Consider the following 6,554-nt stretch of genomic DNA (forward strand, 5'->3'; position numbering starts at 1 on the left):
ATTTATTTCACTCATAAGGAAGCGCTGTTTATTGCAAAATAGCCGAGGAGGCGTAGTGAAAGGCAGAGTGGGATATTTATCCGTCACGTTTGAAGTATCAGCTACAGAAGACAATCAGGCTACAGGCACTGTCGGTGAAGAATAGGATTCACATTCGAGGTGACCGATGTTCTATGCCACCAAGTAGAGCATTCTCATATTCACCAACTCAGGAGGCTTCATACAAAAAAGGGAAAACCTATTCAGTAGTCTAGGAGTGCTTTAGCGCTAAAAATATAACCGAACCGTAACTGGCCAGGGTTGTAAATACGCTTCGATTTGAGTAGCCCGAAAGGGAACACAAAGGATATGGGAACTTGGACAGTACTTAAGGGGAAGTGACCAGGTTAAATAGAGAAAACAGTCGAAATTCGGAACGATACGTTACAGCAGGATAGCTTACTTGTTGAAATTGTTGAAGTTGGTTTAGATGCATATGCAAGCGCTCAAATAGCCTTATGATTATTTACGGTGGACTGACCTGAAGCCAAAACTGGTGGTTGCGGGTAGTGGCAATACCCGGAATAAAAAATTCTGGGTGTACTTACGAGTACAGTCAAACCTCGTTATATCGAACAGTGCGCGAACCGTGAAATAGTTCGATATAACCGAAATTCGATATATAAAATTTGATCAAAAACGCGTCAAAATGCAGCACGATTCAATCACTAAAAAGGCAACGACAAGAATGACTACTAATATGAAGCGTTAAAGTGAACTATTTATTCCCAGTGGAAAAAAACTGCAGAAGCTTTGACTGTTTCTTCGAGTTGACTGCATGTCGTACCACAGCCTGCTCCATGGTTTCCAAAGAGTCCACGAACGCGAGACCACTACCTTCCATTCCGCCGAAGTAGCGGCGTAAAAGTTCCACAGCGGCCACAGCTTCGCCCGCAGTTGGGAGAGGAGCGGGGTCCTCGGTGGTCGAAGGGCCAGGTTCGCCATCCACCGCCTCTGAAGTCAGCTCGCAGGTGACCTTTGCGGCCATTTCCACGTCGGTTAGTTCAGCCGTGGTCCCCGTTTCGTCATCGCCGACGAAATCGTTGATGGTCATGCTCTCTGACACAGCACCCACAAAACGTGAGAACTCGCTCAACGTCTCTTCGAGCGCAGGTTCTTCGAAATCCTCAGACGTTTCATCTTCCTCGGACGATTCCTCGGCACCGACGACGAACCGAGCGTGCCTAAAGCAGTTGGCGATCGTCTCCTGCTTTACGTCATCCCAAGCAGCTTTGAGCATTTGAATGGCAGTTTAGAGGTCGATCTTGAGGTCTTGGCCCATTCGCAGCTTGAGGAGCAACTGGGCGCTACCGGCGCCTCAGGCATGCGTTGGAGTCGCAAACGCCTGCTGCGCCACCGCTATTCTCCCCTGCGTTGCGGGAAAGCTGCCGCCTGTCCCCGGAGCACGCGCTTTCGGCCGGCGCTCAGTTCGATATATCCATTTCTTAACCGACCGAGTTCGATACAGAAAATTAAAAATGCATGTAATTCTTTTAAAAAACTGACAATGGTTCGATATAAGCAATAATTCGATATACCCGTGTTCTATATAACGAGGTTGGACTGTACTTAGCACCCAAGTCTGCTTACCTTCAGATAAGATTACCTATCGCAAAATACTTGCGATAGAAAAAAATGGCTCCATGGTTGGAATTAAAGCAAAGCTCTGGACGACCCCCACAACAATTCCACATGCGACGTCACTTAAATTTACGCACGTGGCTCGAGAAAGTGTGAAAGTGTGAAGTGTGCGCCATTCTGCAAGCCATTACGCAACAGCGTCGGCCACGGCCGGGTTGGAGCGGCGGACGCCGCCGCTGTAGCCCGACCGTGCGTCGGAGAAAACAAAACGGAGAGGAGCGTGTTTCGAAGTTCGAGACAGCGCAAACTAGCCATTCTGATGTGCTACATCGGGCCTACACCACTGCGCGACACAAGCGCAGACACCGAAACAATCCGGCCTGTGAGCTTCGTGATTCCTATTTATACAGATTTAAACCTAATAGATTCGTAAGTTTGTGAATTGCGAGAAAGCTGACGAAACATTTATGATCGCTATTTACCAAACTGAGTTGCTCCATTCGTCTTTTCTAGTACCTGCTAAAACACAACCGATTTGGTAATCAGCAATTTAGAAAACACAGTTACAATCGTGAAAATGAGGGCGTAAAAATGGCGTTTTACTAGCGGCCAGATGTCTGTGAGTGGTCTCTACATTTTGTTTTCCCGCCCTGCAAACCAATCTTTGCCCTACTAACGTATTTTTGCCGTACGACCACTTAATTCTGTCGGGCCCGGGTCGCCCCTGAGGTGCTGTCGAAGAACTTAATCAGGCCGTGTGCAGTAAGCGTGCAATGGACACGAAGCTGTGCCAAAACATGCCCAACACCGTCGCTCAAGCGCACGACAAAGCAGACGGAAGGGTCCCGCCAACGCACCCGCCGGGGCGAGCACGGGGAATGTTGAGTAATAGCACCCTATCGCCGCGCCATCTACATTGTGCTCCGTGAGTGAAAAGTGCCCTCCGCCTCGCCAGCCACGTTGGGAGTTTCTTGTCCCGCACGGCACGAAACAGGCGTTGGCTGGTATAGGTAGAAAGCTTTGCTTTAAAGTGATCAAGCTTGCCTGCTTACAGATTGGTCGGTGAAGGTGTGGTACGTAGACGCCCTAAGCACAGCGTCCCTCCAGCCTGAGACGTGACGATTACGACAAAGTAAAACCAGCAGCGAAAAGAAGCGATTACATTGCCGTGACCAAGAAAGAGCTTATAGCAATATACAGTAGAGGAAAATCTGGCGAATGTGTTTTGGCTGGCCACTCCTCAGCAAGCGCGCGGTCATGTAAGTTTTATGTACGCGGTCAAGAAACGTTCCCTCGGTACTTGGCACGGCCCGTGAACAAGCCCCGGATCTGGCTGTGGCGGCACAAAAGAAGCAATGTGATTGTTAAAGTATTATTTAAAGTGATTTGTTGATTGAAAAGTGTACCTATAGAATATTTATTTGTCCAGTATTATTTAACATCTTCATGCAGACATTACAAGCAGGAAATGTTACGCTTCTTTAATTTTAGCTCAGACGCGAGAACAAGCCATGTGGCAAGCCAAGCCAAGTAGGAGAGGAACGCTGCTAACTGCGATGGTGGCGCCCACGACAGCTCTCTATTGGAGCGACAGATATTTTCCTTGTAGTGTATATTCGAGGGAAACTTCATTGTGACTAACCGCCCTATCTTCCACCGTGGCTACCGCAGCTTCAAATTTTTCTCCGCAGTCATGGTGGATATGGGTGTTCTGGGTCAGTGTACACCCAGCTAACCACCGTTTTCGGCAGCGACAAGGACTTCTCTTAAAATTACCGCATCATCTCTGATGAGCCGTTCCGCTGGTCCTGTTCCCGCGTAACGGAGACGCTTGTCTTGCTCCAATTCTCAATTCGTTGCAGCCTGGACCGCGGATACGGCAACTCTTATTCTGCTTTTTCACGTTAATTGTACTCAAGGGAGTAGTGGGTTGTGTCACGTAACCCAAACAGCGAGACGCATCACCGTGACTCCTCATCGTGATTAACAAGGACCGTGGCTTTCACCATCCTTTTTTAGGCTTTCTAATAGATGCCGTATTCTTTGAACATTAGCATCGCGTACGTAGAAGGTTTAAATCAAACACCCGTACTGTGGGAAAACGAATGACCTGGTGTTTCAAAAAATTCCCCGCATTTCCCCGAGGGGAAGAATGTGAAAGTGCGAATGCACGAGTTGAATTTGCGCGGTTCGGTAATGTTCGCGAAAGAGAGATCACACACACACACACAACTGCAAAGAAAGAAAGATGCATTTATTCACAGACACCTATTTGTGTTGTCGTTGTACTTGATTGCTAGAGCGGATCTTAGCTTTGAAATTTCGTGTCAGTACTCCTTTAAGAGGTGCATTAGCCCTTCTCACGCCCGATTCTTGGCCAATCCCCCTCGTAAGTATGTGCCATGTCAGCGGCCAGGCAGCGTGCGCCCATCTCCCCCCGTTGCCAAGGAAGACGAGGAGATTCCTGGCCAATCCCCCACGTGGGTATGTGCTATGTCAGCGGCCAGGCTGCGCGCGCCCATCTCCACGTGCGCGGACATCGCCGGTGGACGCAGGTTCAGGGTCGCTTAAGAAGTGCATTGCACTTAAAACATGGTCATCGCTCTGCGGACGCTGTCGGCGCCTGTTACAGGAGCCATGAAGAGAAAATACAACTTCGTTTAATTTGGAAAAACTAGGATTCAGTATCTCACTCAGCTCCATTAGAGCCACAAAAGATGTTTTTTTCTCTAACGAAAAAAAAAGCAAGAAGTATTTAAAAACTTTCAAATTTTGCGCCACAGTGACGTGTTATGAGCAACAATGACGTCATACGGGCCAACAATAAAACATAATTTTCAGTGCGTTAACTGCACGTTAGCATTCAAGTGATGCGGTCAAAGGGAACTAGAGGCCCCATTACAGACGTCCAGTCGTGTGTCGTCGCGACAGGTCAGTTAGGCGGCCGCCAAGCACACAAACAAGGTTCCGTGACGTCATACAAAAGTTGCGGGAAATTGGCTAGGGCGTCGCGACTGCTTCGCACGTTTTCTTTCATATCTCCATTATTTTTCGAAGATTGCGGTGATATTGGTATCATTGTTATCGGGACTAAGCCGGCTTTCAAATAAACCCAACTTGTATTTTGTCTTCATGGCCCCTTTAAGGCTAGCGTACCATGTAGTTTTTTGATACATGGGGACAACTTTCTGTGGCAATGGAGAGAAAGCTACGGGGGAGAGGGGGGAGCTAACAGCTTTGTATCACAGCGCCAAAGTAGTTTCCAGTAAACTAGTTTGTGTTTCTGTTTCGGCGTGACGGATACGCATTTTCTACAGTTCGTTTCTTTGCATGAGCTTCGTGGTCAGAGTGCTGAACCGCATTTACCAATCATGCGGGCACGGTGGCGTCTCCTTCTTATACGTTTCACTTTATTCTAAGCTAAAGCCAACGCTTTCACTGGAGAACTCGGACCGACCAAATACATTATACCGTGGACGATACCGTCGAATTCTGAACCATCCAGAAACGAAATCAATTTTGTCAGCGTTGCAGTTTTAAAGGCAGGCACTGATACTGAGACTCTTCTCGAAAAGAAAACTGGGCAGCACAACGGGCGCGTGTGGCGTGCTTACATAGCGCAGGCGCGCTGTACCGCTAGAGCAGCACGCGCACACTAGTACGGCGCGAAGTGAAATCCCATTTGGATCGCGCTGAGCTAGGCAGCACCCAAGAAGTATCGGCGACCCGCAGCTCGAATAGCGTATAGCGGGAGCTCGCGCTGCAGAATCTGTGAATACTGCGCTCAATCCCCACCCCTGCGTATTCCAATATATTTGATAAACATGGTGCAGGCTTTCAGTCGTACCTCGCTATGCTAAGTGACGCAGGTTTGATACCTGAGGATAGCAGTCATACTGTAGTGGTTAAGTTGTCTATTTACATGATAAGGGCGTGTCAACAATTGGACGGCTGAAAAACGTCACGCTGTCTTAACACCTGCACAGTTAGTGCTGGTCTTAAAGTTTAAAAACAATTGGTCACCGACATCGTAAAGTACATTGGATTAGCTAACTTTGCCAAAGGCTAATAATCCGAGCCCTACTCAGATTGGTGGTTGCACAACACCCGATCCATTTTTTATTAAAGTGTAATCACTCGCACACTACTTGACTCACTTGCCGAAAAAAGTAACGTCTCCAGAACCCCGGAACCGCACCTGTCAGCAAAACATCAGTTAGCTGCCAAACCAGGGAACAGAATTCGCATTGGCTGCGTGTAGCCGCTAACTCTTCATCAACATTCCAATTGGCTGCAACAGCCTCCTTGTTTGTCACTTTCATCAATATTGCGGGGGCACGGCTGGCTTTACATTAAAAATAGCTCACTGGTATTCGTGGCTGTGAAATTTGGTGTTGGCCTCACCTTGCACTTGTTTCCAAGCCCAACGTGTGGGTTGACCGGTAATGGTCCTGTCCGTCTAATTCATCAATTTTCATTTTGTGGTGTCGTGACATCGCGAAAGTGCTCCAAAATGTGGCAAAAATGTGAAATTTTGTAGCTATGGCCAGGATTCACACACACAATTCTAGAAGCAGCAGGAAAACTTATTCGACCTTCAGGGCTGCCACCGCCAGTTGCAAACAGTTTGACATCTGTACACCGTGAGCATTAGTCAACAGGAATAATGTGTGGTACGTTAAAACTTGAAGCAGAAGAAAGAATTAGTTTTTTTTTCATTTATTTATTTCCTGCATAATCAGCTGGGCGAAATCTGGAAGTCACTCCAAGTAGTGACACACCCACAAACACACGCACACGAACCCCACTCACAGGAGTAAACTTTAAACCCGTGGCTACATCTTCCCAGACCACTTGAGCACTCAAGAACACAGCCACGTATTTCCAAACAAATATCTTTGGCTCTCTTAGCAGCTATTTGCAGGCATTCAGTA

At 47.7% G+C, this 6,554-nt stretch overlaps 1 pseudogene; it reads right to left on the reverse strand.

The window, feature by feature from the left end:
- Window positions 1–611: 611 nt before the first annotated feature.
- LOC144167130 (uncharacterized) lies at window positions 612–1,321 on the reverse strand (annotated as a pseudogene).
- Between the last annotated feature and the right edge of the window lie 5,233 nt (window positions 1,322–6,554).

This window comes from Haemaphysalis longicornis, unplaced genomic scaffold (genome assembly GCF_048455015.1).
Source record: "Haemaphysalis longicornis isolate Haplotype H1 unplaced genomic scaffold, Haemaphysalis longicornis Haplotype H1 scaffold_2, whole genome shotgun sequence".
In the NCBI taxonomy this organism is placed as follows: domain Eukaryota; kingdom Metazoa; phylum Arthropoda; class Arachnida; order Ixodida; family Ixodidae; genus Haemaphysalis; species Haemaphysalis longicornis.